At 33.8% G+C, this 18788-nt stretch overlaps 1 long non-coding RNA gene across 1 annotated transcript in view; it reads right to left on the reverse strand.

Moving 5' to 3' along the window:
- Window positions 1-17179, reverse strand: part of LOC129061015 (uncharacterized) — a 34612-nt gene extending 17433 nt beyond the window's left edge. The window contains exons 1-2 of the long non-coding RNA XR_008527955.2: window positions 16180-17179; window positions 13010-13149 (exon numbers count right to left, since the gene is read on the reverse strand). This is a non-coding gene — a long non-coding RNA (uncharacterized LOC129061015). The remainder of the gene's footprint in view (window positions 1-13009; window positions 13150-16179) is intronic.
- Between the last annotated feature and the right edge of the window lie 1609 nt (window positions 17180-18788).

The following is an 18788-nucleotide window of genomic DNA, read 5'->3' on the forward strand; positions in this document are numbered from 1 at the left end:
ATTTGCCACAGGCCTGGGGCAGTGGTGGCCACATAGAGAAACTCCTATGCTTGAGGAAGGAGGTGGGAAGAGTGGGAAGGACTTTGTCTTGTGTCTTGGGTGCTAGCTCATCCGCAGTAGAATAGAGCGCCAGGTAGATTCCTAAAGTTCTCAACTCAAGGCCCTAGCCCTGGCCAGCATCACTGGACCTGCCCAGGGCCAGAAAGCACTAGTCCCTATGAAGGGAAGGATACAAGCTTGGTTGGACTTACCACCTGGTAATTATAGGGACCCTCAGCCTTAAGTGATCATAGGTAATTGCCAGGCAGTGGTCACTGTGGGCCTTGGGTATTATTATCCCACTGTTGTGCTGACTTTGAGTCTGGCCCAGCACAGTCCCAATGGTGACAGCAACAGTGGTATTTGTATCACCACTTTTTCACTTCCAGGCAGCTCAGCCCAGAGAGGGGGAGACTCCAATTTTTGCGAGAAAGTAAGAAAAGATAACAAGATTTTCTGCCTGGTAATCCAAGGAATTCTCCAATATCTTACCTAACACCACCAAGGTGATACTTCCACAAGTCTACAAGAGCCACAGTGTTATTGAGCTTGGGGTACCCCCAAATGTAAATATGGCTCCAAGTGACCAAAGATTTGGATCACTACACCCAAGTTCCTTCAAATACCTGGAAGACTTTCTGAAGAAGGATGAGTACAAACAAGCCCAGACTGTGAAGACTATAATAAATATCTAACTCTTCAATGCCTAGACACCGATGAACATCCACAAGCATCAGGAACGTCCAGGAAAAGATGATCTCACCAAACAATCTAAATAAGCCACCAGTGACCAATCCCAAAGAACAGAGATATGTGAACCTTGAGACAGGAAATTCAAACTAACTCTTGAGAAAGCTCAACAAAGTTCAAGAGAGCACAGAGAAGGAATTCAGAACACTATCAGATAAATTTAACAACAATATTAAAATAACTAAAATGAATCAAGCACAAAGGTTGGTTTTTTGAAAAAATAAACAAAATTGACAAACTTTTTCTTAGCCAGACTAAGAAAGACGGGAGAAAATCCTAATAAATAAAATCAGATATGAAAAAGGAAACATTACAACCAATACCACAAAAATTCAGAGGATCATTAAAGGCTACTATTAGCAACTATATGCCAAAAAATTCAAAATCCTAGAAGAAATGAATACATTCTTAGACACATACAACCTACCAGGATTGAACCATGAAGAAATCCAAAACCTGAACAGACCAATAACAAGTAAGATGATCGAAGCCATAATAAAAAGTCTCCAGGTGAAGAAAAGCCTGGCACCTGATCACTTCACTGCTGAATTTTACCAAACATTTAAAGGAAAATTAATACCAGTCCTACTTAAACTATTTAGAAAAATAAAGGAAAAATGAGTACTTCCAAACTCATTCTGAGAGGCGAGTATTACTCTGATACCAAAACAAGACAGAGACACACCAAAAAATGAAAACTATAGGCCAATATCCCTGATGGACATGGAGGCAAAAGTCCTTAATACTTTCAAGCTAAATTTAACAACACATCAAAAATTATTTATCATGACCAAGTGGGATTTATCTCAGGGCCACAAGAATGGTTCAACATATGCAAATCAATCAATGAGATACATTATATCAACAGAAAGACGGACAAAAACCATATGATCATATCAATTGATGTTGAAAGAGCATTTGATAAAATTTAACATCCCCTTATGAAGAGAACCCTCAAAAAACTGCTTATAGAAGGAACATACTTCAGCATAATAAAAGCTATGTATGACCAATCCACAGCTAGGGAAATGGGGAAAACCTGAAAACCTTTTCTTCAAGATCTAGAACAAGACAAGCACATCCACTTTCACTACACTTATTCAACATTGTATAGGAAATCCTAGCTAGGGCAATCAGAAAACAGAAAGAAAGAAAGAGCATCCAAATTGGAAAGGTAGAAGTCAAATTATCCTTGTTCACAGATGATACAATCTAATATTTGGAAAAACTTAAAGACTCCACCAAAAAGCTATTCTAATTGTTAAATGAATTTTGTAAAGGATATAAAATAAACATACAAAAATCAGTCACTTTTCTATATGGCAACAGTAAACAATGAAAAAAAAAAGTCAAGAAAGTAACCTAATTTTGTGATAACTGTAAATAAAATAAAATACCTAGGAATTAACCAAAGAAGTGAAATAACTATAATGAAACTGATAAAAATCTGATGAAAGAAATTGAAGAAGACACAACAAAAAGGAAAAAAAAATTTCATGTAATTTTTGAAAAAAATAGAAAAGATAATCCTAAAATTTATTTGAAACCTAAAAAGAGCCTGAATAGCTAAAACAAACCAGAACAAAAAAGAATAAAGCTGAAGTATTACCATACTTGACTTCAAAATATTTTACAAGGCTATAGTGACCAAAACAGCATGGTATTGGCATAAATAAACATATAGACCAATGGAAAAGAATAGAAAACCTCAAAATAAATTCACACACCTTCAGTGAGCTCATTTTTGAAAGAGTTGCCAAGAACATATGTTGAGGAAAAGGCAACCTCTTCAATAAATGGTGCAGCAAAAGCTGGATATCCGTATGCAAAAGATTAAAACTTGACCCGTATCTCTCACTATATACAAAAATTAAATCAAAATAGACTAAAGACTTTAATTTAAGACCTCAAACTATGAAACTACTAAAAGACAACATTGGGGAACCTTTCCAGGATATTGGACTGGGCAAAGATTTCTTGAGTAATACCCCACAAACACAGTCAACTAAAGTAAAAATGGACAAATGGGATCACATCAAGTTAAAAAGCCTCTGCATGGGATTAATAATCAGAATATATAAGGAACTCAAACAACTCAATAGCAAAAAGAAAAAAAAAAGCACATTTTAAAATGGCAAAAGTCCTAAATAGACATTTAAAAAAACATACCAATGGATAAAAGTAAATAAAAATATGCTCAACTTCAGTAATCGTCAAGGAAATAAAAATCAAAACCACAATGAAATTCATCTCACCTCAGTTAAAATAGCTACAACAGAAAGTACAAAAAATAACTAATGCTGGTAAGGATACAAAGAAAATAGAATATTTGTACATCGTTCATGGGAATCTAAACTAGTATAGGCCCTATGAAAAACAATATGGGGGCTCCTTAAAATACAAACAATAGAACTACCATATGTTCCAGGTATCGTACTGCTGGGTACACAGCCAAAAATAGAATAATATCAGTATATCGAAGAGATATCTGCACCCCTGTGTTTATTGCAGCATTATTCACAATAGCCAAAATATGCAATCAAATTAAGTGTCCATCAACAAATGATTATATAAAGAAAATATGGTAATATATACACAATGGTACAGTATTCAGTTATTAAAAAACCACTGTCATTTGCAACAATGTGAGTGGAACTGGAGGTCATTACATTAAGTAAAATAATCCAGGCACAAAAAGACAATAATGTTCTTACTCATATGTGATTGCTAAAACAGTTGCTCTTATGAAGACAGAAAGTTGACCACGAAAGGCTGGGAAGGTGAAGGGGAGGAAGAGGTAAAGAAAAGTTAGTTAGTGGGCGCAAAAATAAAGTAGAAGAAAAATACAGTATGTTGTGGTGTTCACCAGTACAAGTGGCTGTAGTTTATAATTTATTGCACAGTTCGAAATAGCTACTAGACAAATATCGGAATGTTCCCAATACAAATAAAACATAAATGATTGAGATGATAGATATCCCAGTTACCCTGATTTGATCATTGTACATTTTATACAGATATCAAAACATCATGTTTACCCCAAAATGTGTATAATTATTATGTATCAATAAAAAGAAAATAACTACAAATGACTAAAAAATAAAAATAGCAGACTATTTCAAAAAGAGTTGAGAAACAATAAGAAAATTATATATCATTTGAAAGAAGAGAGACAACATGAACCAGAATTAGAAAAACTCAGAATTTAGGTAAGAAGACTTTTAAAAGCATTGAAAATGAATGAAAAAAATTATTTCTTAAATTAAGACTAAACTAGAAGAAACATAAAATATTACACTGTATAATGTCATAAGTGAATCGGGCAACAAAGATGAAAGTTTTAAAAATCAGGGAAAAAAGGAGACACTAAAAGGTTAGAGGGAAAGTGGTAAATATTGAAGATAAGCCAAAAAAGGAAATGTAACCTGTGGCTAGTGGGAGACAATGAAGGAAAAAATCAAGGAAATTGAATAAATATTAAAAGTTATAATTGAAGTAAATTTTTCAGAAATTAAAAAAAAAAAGAAGTACATAGGAAAAGAGTTTGGCATTTACCTGACAATATTGAGTCAGCATGAAGCCTACCAAGGCAGATTCCTGTAAAATTATTGGGTTTTTAAGGAAAAAAAAGGGTAATTAAGCAGAAGGAGCAATTACTGTTAGAAAATTATATTATCAGTTTGTTCAACAGCAATATTGCCAGAAGAAAACGGAGTAAAATATTTAGGATACCTAATGACAGAAAATATAAACCAAGGATTTAAAGAAAATCTTCAAATTTTCAATTTTCAGTCCAGAAAAATTGAACTGTTACCTACACACAGAAATTCAGATAAATTGCCGCTATGATCTCTTTCTAAAGAATCAACTAAATTTGTTGGAGTTCATTGTAGATTCTGGATATTAGCCCTTTGTCAGATGAGTAGGTTGCGAAACAAACAACCCCATCAAAAAGTGGGCGAAGGACATGAACAGACACTTCTCAAAAGAAGACATTTATGCAGCCAAAAAACACATGAAAAAATGCTCACCATCACTGGCCATCAGAGAAATGCAAATCAAAACCACAATGAGATACCATCTCACACCAGTTAGAATGGCAATCATTAAAAAGTCAGGAAACAACAGGTGCTGGAGAGGATGTGGAGAAATAGGAACACTTTTACACTGTTGGTGGGACCGTAAACTAGTTCAACCCTTGTGGAAGTCAGTGTGGCGATTCCTCAGGGATCTAGAACTAGAAATTCCATTCGACCCAGCCATCCCATTACTGGGTATATACCCAAAGGACTATAAATCATGCTGCTATAAAGACACATGCACACGTATGTTTATTGCTGCATTATTCACAATAGCAAAGACTTGGAACCAACCCAAATGTCCAGCAATGATAGACTGGATTAAGAAAATGTGGCACATATACACCATGGAATACTATGCAGCCATAAAAAATGATGAGTTCACGTCCTTTGTAGGGACATGGATGAAACTGGAAATCATCATTCTCAGTAAACTATCGCAAGAACAAAAAACCAAACACCGCATATTCTCACTCATAGGTGGGAATTGAACAATGAGAACACATGGACACAGGAAGGGGAACATCACACTTTGGGGACTGTTGTGGGGTGGGGGGAGGGGGGAGGGATAGCATTGGGAGATATACCTAATGCTAGATGACAAGTTGGTGGGTGCAGCGCACCAGCATGGCACATGTATACATATGTAACTTACCTGCACATTGCGCACATGTACCATAAAACCTAAAGTATAATAATAATAATAATAAAAGAAAAAAAAAAAAAAAAAAAAAAGAATCAACTAGAGATAAAGCTTCAGAAACCAAAAATGACTAAAGAGACATTAATGAGCATTAAATATATAGTTGTGATGGGATTCAAGATACCACCCCCAAATATGACTGTATTATGCCAGAATATGCCACTGTAAAATGTAAAATATACTTTTTTGGCCCAAAGATTATTCTGAGCTGGCTTAGAGAAACCACAAATGCAAGAGTTGCTTTGAAAAGTTACCTTTTGTAAGAAAAATTTACATTTATAAAGAAAATATTTGTGAGGGTGTCTTCCCTTCTGCACTAGAAAGAGAAGAATGACTTGAAATAATTAGAGGTTCTTAATCAATGGAGAAGGTATCAACTAAAATATGCATTAACAACCCTGATTTTCAAAAGACGTTTTTCCTGGCCATCTCATCTTAAGTGAGCCTGCCCTCATACTCTTCATTCTTTGTTTCAGAGAAAAACAGTTTTTCAACCTGAAGTCAAAGCCACTTATTTGAGATCTACTCTAAAGACTTACTCATTTCTCTGAGTTATCACCTAAGAGTACAGTAGGTTTACATATTAATAAACTCCTGTTTGTTTTTCTCTTGTTACCCTGTCTTTTGTTACAGGGAATCTCAGCTAAGAACTAACAAAGAGTAAATTATTTTTTCTCCCTCAAAATAGCTCACTGTAGACTTAAGGATAAATGAGGGTTTTAGAAAAGAGTGTATAGTGTATAATGGCTCTATGATCTCAAAAAGAATACATAATACAAACATAAAATGGAGAAGAGACTAGCAAATGTTTTCAGGACCACTTTCAGGCAGCATATTACTATTGTTATTCTATAAGTGTTGTGGTTTAATGTGGGATAAACTACGAATAATTATTATTGTTAAAAGAAAATCCTTAGCCAAATTAAATTTAACAGAGCTTAATTGAGCAAAGAATGATTTGTGAATCAGGCAGCCTCTTAAGCCAGAGTAAGCTGAGAGAGACTCCAGTACAACCATACAGTGGAAGATTTATAGACAAAAAAAAGAAAGTGACTTACCGAAAACGGAAGTGAGGTACAGAAATGGCCAAATTGATTTCAGCTCAGTGTTTGCCTTATTTGAACACAGTTGGAAAAATTGGCCTCTTTTGGCCAAAACTTGGAGATTGACACAAGAGTTATCTCTTTACAACACCCTTTAAGTTATAGTTCACTACACATAGAGAAACTTCAGGCTGAACTTAAAATATGTAAGGAGGCAGCTTTAGGATAAATTTGATTTAACAATTTCCCCCTTTTGGTTTTCCTCTCGATTTTCAGATTGACCAAAACTTTAGTCATTTATATCACTGTCACCTTCTTACATGTACTTATTTGGTCTCAAAACCCACTGGGAAGTAGTAGCAGAACAGTGGGTTGTGTAAGGTGGGAACAGACTTATTTTTTTGTAAGGGGAAGCTTAAAAACTAAAATTATTGGTGTAGAAGAAAAAGGGAGAAATTATGTAATAGAGAATTTTAAGTGAAAACTCTGAACTCTTGGATGAAACTTTGCAGGTAAAATGTCCTGGTGAGGCAGGAAAATCGGGTCTGGAGGCAGGGAACATAAGGCCAATTCACACTTCAGCTGTAACAGGAAATATCCTCTCCACAGGGCATACGCCATAAACGACTTTGTAACTTTACTTCATCCTCTCCATTTACATAGGGCATACCGAAAGTAACCAATGGAATCCTCTACGGGGCATTTACACTCCCAAAGATTCTGGAATAGGCCTTTGAGCCCCTATGCCCAGGCCTACTCCCACACTGTAGAGTGTATTTTTATTTTCAATAAATTCTTTCATTCCTTTCTTGTTTTGTTTGTATGTTTTGTCCAATTCTTTGTTCAAGACACTAAGAACCTGGACACCCTCCACCATCAGCATATTTTGGTGAGCCAGCCAGGAGGAAGAGGTAAGCTCAAAGTTTGGATTTTGTTATTCTCCCTTTCCTTTCTGCTTCATAGAGGAGAATCTCTTTTCCTTTCCAAATTGAGACTCTTGGTGGGCAGTGCCTAAACATGGAAGTAACTGCAGGTTTCTGGCCAGTGAAGGAGAGAGATATAAGTATTTCAGGAAATATAACTGTATAACTTTCAACCTTGATAGTATCAAGGTTGAAAATGTGTTCTTACATTGCTTTTCTTAGGAAAAAAAAATGGGAAAGGAAAGTTTCTGGAGAAAACGTTAAGGAAACCATGGAAATAAGCACTGGCCTATGTCTCTTGGGTCTACAGTCAATCAAATCTGGCTTAACACGATTGGTTGTGAGAAATTCTGAAAACCTAATATTTGGAATATTTCAAGAATATGTTTATTTAAAAAAAAGAAATTGAAGGGACTCTTGGTAACTGTATTCAAAAGTTTCCACAGTTAAGTAAAAAACACACCTATCTTTTGTTTTGTTTGTTTTTACAATAGGTAGAAATATGCAGAGAGGTCAAATTTATTGGAAGGTAAATTTCAACTCATTTCTAACAGAACTGTAGGTTTAAAAGGAAGAAAGAAAAGATGACTATCAGTTTTTATGAAGGAACAAGCAAGCTACTCAGTCATTCTTTATTAAACATCTATTCATTCACTGTATGCTCTGTGTTAGGCATTACCTTAGGTGTGATAAACTCAGTAGTAGCAAAGTCATGACTAGACTACCTTCATCTATAAATACTGGAGTTACTCAGGTGTTCTAATCCAGAATTAAAGGTACACAAGAAGCCCACTCAGATTTTCACTGAAATTATTTATGTGTGTGTGTATGTATGTGCACGTAACCACAAATATATTTTATGGGTGGGGAAGAAAAGCCATCCCTCTTATTAGATTCCTACAAGCCATCAATAGTTTAGGTTGCTTTTTCTAAGCTCTTCTAATTTTAACATTCTAAGTTTAATATTATGAAATATCATAGCCAATATTCTACTATCCTCCCCCTTCAACTTTCTAAAATTAGCCTAAGATACTAGCTAATACTTAAATTTTTATTTAATCCTAAAGGACAGAAGGCACTCATTTGAATTATGAAAATGTAATTGACTGGCGTGGTAAATTAACCAGTCATAGCTTTAAAAGGACTGAAAGAGATGTTTTCTTGTATTTTCATGTACATTAAATATTAAAATTAGACAAGCCTTCAAGGTAATGCTGAGCAGTGGGTTATTACCCATCTTCTATATTTGAATTAATAAACATATATGTTTAAACGCATAAGGGCATATATGTGTTCGTGCATAAGTATATAAATATGCATCTTGCAATATAAAAATTTTAGCCTAAAAATAAAAAAGAGAAAATCTGCAATTCAAACAAGACCATACTATGTCTAGAAAATCAAAATTTGTAGGGTTATCTCCCTGGAAAGCAAGGGTAAAAAAGGAAAGATAATTGCATTGCAATTCAAGTTCCAAAGCACAAAACTCTATCTAGAAAATCACAGCCATCATGTGCATGAATAAAAATTTGCTATTGCTGAGAGACTATGATTAAAAAAAATAAAGTAATATCAGGGAGAATATTGAAGCTGACAGTCCAAACACAGAAAAAAAGTTAACTGATTCTTCCAACCTCTTAGGAGATAGCATCAAGGTTGAAAATGTGTTCCTTTGGTTACATTTCCTAGAAAAAATATGGGAAAAGGAAAGATTCTGGGGGAATATAACTTTGAGGGAACCATGGAAATAAGCACTGGCCTATGTCTCTTGGGTCTAAAACCAATCAAGTCTGGCTTAATAAGAAACAGGCTGTAGAAAAATGCAATATTCTCTCAACTTCTATTTTTGCCATCAGAGATCTGTATTTTTGCTTTGAACAAATGTTTTTGTTATTTTAATCTAATAAGAGGAGTTGTAGAAGAATGAGGGTGCCTAGAAAGGAAAGGGCATGATCCTGATAAATATGTCCACATTAGACCATCAACACCCAATTTGCTAAAATTTAAGCTACTGGAGAGAGCAAGGGAAGAGAACCCTGAAGACAGCAATTCATGAGCTTGCAAAGTATATTTATGAGAAAACAAAGGGTTTAAAAAAGTCTCCTAAAGCTCCTTCCCTTGGCATATATTGATTCCATATCAAACCAGGCCATGGGCAAGATCAAATGTAAGCATTTGTCAATACATAGGTCAAAGATTTTACAGGTCAACAAAGATTGTATGAAAAAGGAAATGTTGACATACTGGAATGCCACTTGCATCTTTTGTATAGACTAAGATAAACAGCACAGAATATGGTGGTGTTTGAATCAATCTATATTATGCTAACTTGCTGTGTGACCCAGGACAAGCTACTTAACTTTGAGTCTCTGTTCCTTCTTCTGCAACATAAGGATATGTGGACTATATACTTGATCTGTATTTCATGAAATGTTTTCCCAGATGATCTTTACAGTTTATAAGAATCGACCAGGTGTGTGAGGACAGCAGAGCAGAATACATGTAAAAATGCAAAACGTATGTGTCCTGTTTCACATTTAACAGCAGGATCTTTGAGTGAGGATTGGAATGAAGACTGAGGATCTACATTTCAACAAATTGCTCGGATTATTCTTATAGACATCAAAGCATGAGGACCACTAACATAGTAATGAAGCCTTCCACCTCCCTCACACATACTTTTGCAGAGATAATTCTCATTTTGAATCCTTTCAGAGTGGCCCATCCTTTTCAAAATAAAGGCAGAGGCCATTTGAAGAAACAATGATGGTTTGAATGAATTTCCCCTACCTCCTAACTTCCATTTTCACAGTTCCACAGGCTCAGTTCTTTTGATTGTATTATGTTCTCTTTAATATTATATGTTATTATACAATGTCCATCAGAGACAGAATATATTTAATTTAGGGCTATTGAACATTTTAGCAATGAGTGAATGTCCAACAGAAACCAAGTTGATCTTGAAGATGTGAACTGCTTTATTAAAAATTTTAATGACACAGGGGAAATTTAATCTCAGTGGGGAACTTTATTATCCTGCTAACTCTTCAGTCAGTTCAAATTCTGGTAAAGTATGAAAACACATTTGTATATACTCGAATATCTTCTTTTCACTGATAGAGATTTTTTTTTTTTCCTGGAGATTCCTACTTTTCTATTTTCAATCACTATTGCACCAACAATCATTTGCTGCTGCATTTTATTAGTCAACCTAGCTTTTATTTTATACTTTACAAAAGTCATTAAATTTTGGTTCATATATTCAAAATTGTTTTAAATGTCTTTATACTGCTCAATATCTATAGTAAGTGCCTAATAAATATGTCTCTTTCTTTCTATCCTTAAAAATCACATGCTAATCTGACTCTTTCTAATTATCCATTGGATTATTGCAATAATTTCATACTTAATCCTTCCAGTCTTATTTCTTTATGTTGTAGAACACACAAATTTTGCCAAAGTGTGTCTGTGTTCAAATCCCTTCAATGACACTGCCAGTCAAATTATATCTAAACTGCTTTTCTGGAGTGTAAAACTGTGATTATGTCCAAACATACTCCCCTAGTTATTTTTAAGAAGTTCTAGAAAGCAAGGCGTGGACTCTGTGGCTAACCAAGGAAATGGTCTACAGGAAAGATAGTTAAGCTTTGGTTTAATGAGTGGTTGACCCTTGGGCAAGTTAGTATGGCCTACAGGAAGGGGCTGCAATCTAGACATTTACCTCTCTTTCCTATCATCTCGTTACCCAGCTTGTGTCAATGGAAAAGTTTCTCAATCACGTAGTGCCTAAATGTAGGTAAATATGCCAGATCCTAATCTTCTCAAATGGACTGTTAATAAGATTTTTTTTAAAAACTGTCATTTAAAATGTGCTCTGTAGCAATAAGATGTTGAATTTAGCAGTTTTTAGAGCCTTCAAATAGAACATCTTAAAACTACTAAAGCCAAAACCAATTGCTGATATTTATCTCAATGATTTGTCAGGTTACCAGAGGCTCAAGAACTTGCTATATTTTCCTTGTCTCTGTGTGTGATTTTGGATATCTATTTTTTTTAACTTGTTGTTTTGTGATAATTGTAGTTTTACACAGAGTTGTAAGGAATAATACAGAGACAACCCATATACTCTTCATTCAGTATCAGCCAATAGTAACATATTGCATATCATGAAAAGAGGAAATTGACCATGGATCTTACTTAGATTTTATTCTTATACATTATTTAGATTCTACCAGTTTTATATGTATTCCTGTGTATGTGTCTGTGCGCATGTTTAGTTGTGTGACCACAGTCAAGATACAAGACAATTCTATCACCTCAAGTATCCATTTCATTGCCTTTTTATAACTATATCCACTTCCTTTCCAATCTTTTCCACTTACATTCCTAATTCCTGAAAACCACTGATCTGTTTTTCCATTTTCATATTTTTTTTTTCATTTCAAGAAGGTTATACAAATGGAAACATAATATGTAACCTTTGAGCACTGGGTTTTTTCATTCGGCATAATTGCCTGAAGATTCACCCAAATTGTTGCGTATATCAATAATTTGGTTTTTTTTTAATTGCTGAGTAGTATTTCATGGTGTGTATGTTCCACAGTTTGTTTAACCATATATCCACTGTAGAACATCTGGGTTGTTTTCAGTTTGGGTTATAATGAATAAAGATCTTGACGACTGTCATGAACAGATTTTTGTGTAAACATAAATTTTCATTTCTGTGGCCTAAATGTCCAAGAGTAAAATTGATGGGCCATATGGTATTTATATGTTTAGCATTTTGCAAAACTGCCAAACTGTTTTTAGAGTGGCTTTGCCATTTTACATTTCCAACAGCAGTGTATGAGTGATGCAGTCTCTTTGCATCCTTGTCAGCGTGTAGTGTTGTTGCTGTTTTCTACATTATCCATTATGATAGGTGTGTAGTGGTATTTGATTTGACTGTGATCTGAATTTCTTTTTTTTTCTTTTTCTTTTTTTTTTTTTGAGATGAAGTCTCACTCTTGTCACCAAGGATGGAGTGCAATCGCACGATCTCGGCTCACTGCAACCTCTGCCTCCCGGGTTCAAGCAATTCTCCTGCCTCAGCCTCCCAAGTAGCTGGGATTACAGGTGCCTGCCACCACGCCCAACTAATTTTTGTATTTTTAGTAGAGACGGGGTTTCACCATGTTGGCCAGGCTGATCTTGAACTCCTGACCTCAGGTGATCTTCCTGCCTCGGCCTCCCAAAGTGCTGGGATTACAGGTGTAAGCCACTGCGCCCGGCCGATTGTGATCTTAATTTCTAACTCTTCTATGTGCTTAATTGTCGTCTGTATATTCTGTTTCATTTAATGTCTGTTTATGTCATTATTTATTTTGTAATTGGGTTGTTAACTGTTAAATGTTGAGTGTTTGTTACAGAGCCTGCTTTAGTCCTTTATTAAACATGTTATTTGTGAATATTTTCTTTTAAGCTGTAGCTTACCTCTAATAAGCTGTACGGTGATTCTTAATAGGATCTTTCACAGAGCAAAATTTTCCACCTTGTGACAAGGTTCAATTTATCAATTTTTTCCTTGATAGATCGTGTTTTTGATGTCATATGTAAAAACTCCTTTTTTAGCCCTATATCACAAAATACAGTTTAATAGGTATACTATTTTATACTAAAGCAAAAATAGAAAAAGAAAAGAAAAAAGAAAATGACATATCATACTAACTAATCGAAACAAGCAAAATATCTACAGTGATATCAAAGTAGACTTTAGGCCAACAAAATTACCATAACCATAAAGGATCATTTGATAATCATAATTGGGTCAATCCAACAAGAAGATACAGCAATCCTAAATGTGTATGAACCAAATATCAAGGCTTCAAAATACTTAAAACAAAAACTAATAGATCTGAAAGGATCAACGGACACACTCCCATTTATAGTTATAGACTTCAACACTCAACTGGTAGCAACTGTTAAAGCTATAAGACATAAAACTAGCAAAAATATAGAAGAACTGAACAAAAACATCAACCAGCAGAATCTAATTACTATCTTTAAAACCTGCTACTCAACTACAAAAACATCAATATTTTTGCAAGAGCCAGTAACACAGCCAACAAAACATCATATCCTGGGTCCTAAAACAAATCTCAACACATTTAAAAGATTGTTAAGTAATGTAGAGTATGTTGTCTTACCATAATGGAATCAAACTAGAAATCAATCACAGAAAGACAACAGAAAGATCTCCAAATAAATGGAAATTAAATAACATACTTTTAAACAACCTGTGAAAATGTCAATGAAAATTTTAAAATACACAGAATTAAATGAAAATGAAAATATAACGTACAAAAAAATTGTTAGATGTTGCTAATTGATATGGAAAGCAATACAGAAAAAGCAATAAAGGCAAAAGTTGGTTAAAAAAAAAACTATAAAACTTATAAGCCTCTAGTAAGGCTGACCAAGATAAAAAGAGAAAAGATACCCATCAACAATATTGGGAGTGAAACAGGGAATACTATGAATAATTTTACTCTCATAAATTTGACAACTTAAAAGATATTGGCAAGTTCCTTGAAACTACAACCTGCCAAAATTCAATCAAAATGAATAAATGACCTCAATTGCCCTAAAACCAAAAAAGAAATTTGTAATTAAAATCTCCAAAACCTCTAGTTCCAGAAGCTTCAATGAAGAATTCCACCAAATATTTCTAAAAATTGACACAAATCTTACATAATCTTTGCCAGAATAAAATAGGCAATGCTTTTCAACACCTTTTATGAGGACAGTATAACCTTGATATCAAAGTTAGTCATTTTACCTAAAGAACATTACAGGCATATATCTCTCATGAGCTTAGATGCAAAAATCTCCAATAAAATATTAGCAAATGAAATTCAACAATGTATAAAAATTATGGGCAATGATCAAGTGAGATTTTTTTCTAGATATGCAGACTTCTCAAGCATTTGAAAATAAATCAATGTAATCACTATCTCAACAGGCTAAAGAGAATTTTATGATTATATCAATTGATGCAGGACAATAATTTGATAAAATCTAATACCCAATTATAATTAAAACTCTCAGTTATAAATGGGGAGAAACTACCCCAACTTGTGAGGGTACGTCTACAAATAACTTACAGAAGCGTCATTCTTAATTATAAAAGATGAAGTCCTCCCCCTTAAGACAGGGAACAAGGTAAATATATCCATCTTTATCACCCTTATTCAACTTAATACTGAAAATTCTAGCCATTGCATGCAATAAGGCCAGAAAAAGAAATAAATGGCAGTAAATTGAAAAAAAAGAAATAAAACTGCCCCTACTTACAGATAACATAGTTTTCTGCATTAGAAAATCCCAAAAAATCAACTCAAAAAATTTGAATAAGCAAGTTCAGTAAGACCACAGGATACACCAATCAATATACAAAAATCAATTGTATTTCTATATACTACAAATGATCACATGAACAATTAAATGAAATAAAAATTATACTATTTTTAATTGCACAAAAAGTAAAATGCTTGGGGTAAGCATAACTAACCACTCACAGAATTTTTAAGCTGAATGCTGTAAGACTATGAAAGAACTCAAAGAAGATTGGCAATACATACCATATTCATAGATAGGAAAACTCAGCATAGTAAACATGACAACTTTTACTAAATTGATACAGAGGCTTAGCACAATTCCTATCAAAATACCAGCAAGGGTTTTGTATATATAGGCAAGATTATTTTATAATTTAAGTAGAAATTCAAAGAACTAGAATAGGTAAAACTATTTTTAAAAAACTGGAAGGAATTACTCTCATTGAAGCTTAACATATTGCCACAGTAATAAAGAGAATGTAATACTGGTGGAGTGTTTGACACATGGATCAAATTAGATAACTCAGAAAAAGACACCTATAAAACTGGTTTTTTGATAAAGGTACAAGGAAATTTAAGAGAGTAGCTTTTTAAACAAATGGTACTGGAGGCATTGGAAATACATAGCTAAAAAAAATTAACCTTAACCTAAATCTCACATCTTATATGAAAATTAACTCAAAATGGATCACTTAGGTAGGAAATTGCAAATTATATTTAGATATAAAATTATAAATTTTGTAGGAAAAAGTAGGACTTTCTCATAAAATAAATGACATAGTTTTGGATGATATGTTTCAAATTCACTCTGACTTTTAATCAGTGACTTCAGACCATCTACATTTAAATTAATTATTTCTATGTTAGGACTTAAGCATGTCATATTATTATTTGTTTACTATCTATCCTCTGTTTCTCATTCCCCTGTCTTTTCTTACCTTCCTGTAGGTCATTTGAATAACTTTAGGATTATATCTTACTTTATTTATGCTTCATTGGAGTATATCATTTCGTATAGTTTACTTACTAGTAGTTCTAGATATTATAATACACATGTGTATCTTATTTCATCCCACTGATGTCTATGTTTCACCATGCAAATGAAGTATTGAAATCTTGTCACCATTTAGGTGTCTTTATCCTCCCCATGTTTTAAATTATCTCTAGTATTTCCTCTACATACATTGAGCACCAAGCAGATATAATTTATCTTGTCATTAGACATGATATGAGAAACTCTTAGGAAGAAGAATAATGCATACCTACCCCTATTTTTATCTGTTTATGTTTTTTCCTTTTCTTTCCAAAGTTATATTCCTTCTTATGCCAGCATTTACTTTCTGTTTGGAGAGCTCCCTTTTTATTCATTTAAGTAATTCTCATAATTTCTTTATCTGAGAACATCTCTATTTCCCCTTCTTTCCTGAATAATTTTGAATACAGAATTCACGCTTATATTCTTTTTTTTTCAACATTTGAAAAATTTCTGTTTCTACACCATGATTTCTGATAAGAAATCCAATATCATCAAATTTAAGTTCCACTGTAGGCCGTGTGCCATTTCTTTCTGGTTGCTTGTAAGATTTTTTTCTTCTTTGTCTTTAGTTTACGGAATTTTAGTCTGATGTGTCTGTAGTTCATGTCTTTTGAAAACTTTCAGACATTATTTCTTCACTCTGTCTGATTCAGATGTTTTCTCCTCTCCTTTTGGGACTCTGATGTTAAGAACAGTAGGTCTTTTGATGTTTTTCCACAGGTCCAAGTCTCTACTCATGTTTTTTTTCCCCTCAGTTGTTCAGGTTAAGTGAATTCTAATGATCTGTCTGCAGGTTCCCTAACTCTTTATTCTGTCATCTTCACTGTACTACTAAGGCCTTCTAGCAAGTCATTTATTTAAATTATTGTATTTTTTAGTTCTGTATCTTCTATTTCATTTTTTAAACAATTTTTACTTCTTTGCTAAAATGTTTTTTCATTTTAGTTCCTAATTATTTCCTGAAGAAATTTTGTTATGGCTGCTCTAAATTCTTTGTCTCACACATCTAATATCTGATTCATCTCAATTTTGGCTTCTGTTCATCATTTTCATTTGAGTTGTCATATTAATATCCAAATATCTAAGATACACTCAAATATCGCTTGTCATATGGAGAACCAGGATCCACTAAATCCACTGGATCCTATTTAACTCTTCTGTTTCAGCAGGCAGCTGCACTGTTAAGGCTTAGTGTATAGGTGCTGGCCCGGCACTCTACAGCTCTATGATGTCACCTTGCATGCATATCAGGACTTATGCTGTCAGCAACGTGGGTGGTGTTTGGATTGGCCTCCTGGGTTCTGATGTTGACACTGCTGTGAGCACATTGGGCCCCACTGACACTGAGTATGGGTCTCCCCACCAAGTCTCCACTTTGTTTCCTCTTTCCTGATCCCTTTGCCAGAAAGATGAAGCCTTTTGTTTTCTTTTTTAATTTCTTCTGTCTATGCCTATTGGCCACAGGATGCAAGGCTTTCCAAAATCCAGCATGTATGAAAGATAAAAATAAAAACTGTGGAAATCACCATAGTTATTGAAGTTTTAAGGACCCTAGCTAGCCTACTTTCCTCTTTCCCCATTTCAGAATTATTTTATGATTGTCTGGTGAATTATATCAAAGGTATCTAGTTGTACTGAGGAAAGGAGAAGGGAAAAGTCATTCCATCATTTGTTTTCTCATATCTATTATTTTTAAGAATAGCAGTATAAATATCATGATTTCTCTTTCTCTGTTTTAATATCTGTGCTTCTAATATTGATTCTAGATGTGACTGACAGGTTCATGGCTCTAAATATGTAGGAAAGCAAAGGGATTATATAGAGAGGAAATTCTCCTGTAAAAATATTTTAAATGAGATGAATGCACATCATAATATAAATTTCAACTATATAAAACATAACTAAACCAATATTTTAAATACTATGCACACATATATAAACTTTTAAATTTTAGTTATAATCTGTGAAAAAAGATACTTTAGTGAATAATATGATGTACTAGGCTTCTACAAGCAGAGTTCTTAATATTACTAATTATTGATTTTAGGGCCTTTCACATGCTGTTCTATAATGAATGACTCCCTTCTCCAACATAAGCCTGAAAATATTCCCATCTGACTTTTCAGAAGATTTCCTTCATCAACCAGCAGAAAACCTTTGTGGACCTCTAGAATTTGAGTTTTGAGGTTTTAAATGTAAAGTGAGAATTCTTACATTCCTTATTACACCATTCCTTCCTCACCCATAAGCCATCTATCTTTCACCTTGTCTTATAATCATCCAATCATTTGTTTATTAGACAAATATTTATTGAGTACTTATTTTTACCAGGCACCATGCAGCACTGAGAAAATATAATAGTAACAGTGAAAACATGGACATGGCTATGGCTCGTATGTTATTTCACTATCAAACATTTAGAAAGAGAGAGTGATCTGTGCTCTCTATAAATCACTCATTCACTCCTACACTTGAATATTAGTCTTTCTTCTCATCGTTTTACAAATATCAAAGATGATCAGACTTCTTAACCTCCAAATCACACTCTCTGGATCAGTTATTTTCTTTCTTTATTCTCACCTTTCTGAATCAGTCCAACATGAAGGGTATCAAAATTATTTGACCACTTTTAGTTTTGTTTCGGTGGCCAATTCTCATTTTTTTCTAAACCTTAATTCAAGAATTTCCCATGTTTTGCCCTTAGATTTTTATCTCATATAAGTACTCAATCTATGTATCAAACCCTAATTTTTTTCCGACTCTAAATACATATTTCTGACCATCTAAGAGACATTGACGTGGGATTTCCCAAAACCTTTTCAAGTCTAAAATGCCCCTA

This window comes from Pongo abelii, chromosome 7 (genome assembly GCF_028885655.2).
Source record: "Pongo abelii isolate AG06213 chromosome 7, NHGRI_mPonAbe1-v2.0_pri, whole genome shotgun sequence".
NCBI lineage: Eukaryota > Metazoa > Chordata > Mammalia > Primates > Hominidae > Pongo > Pongo abelii.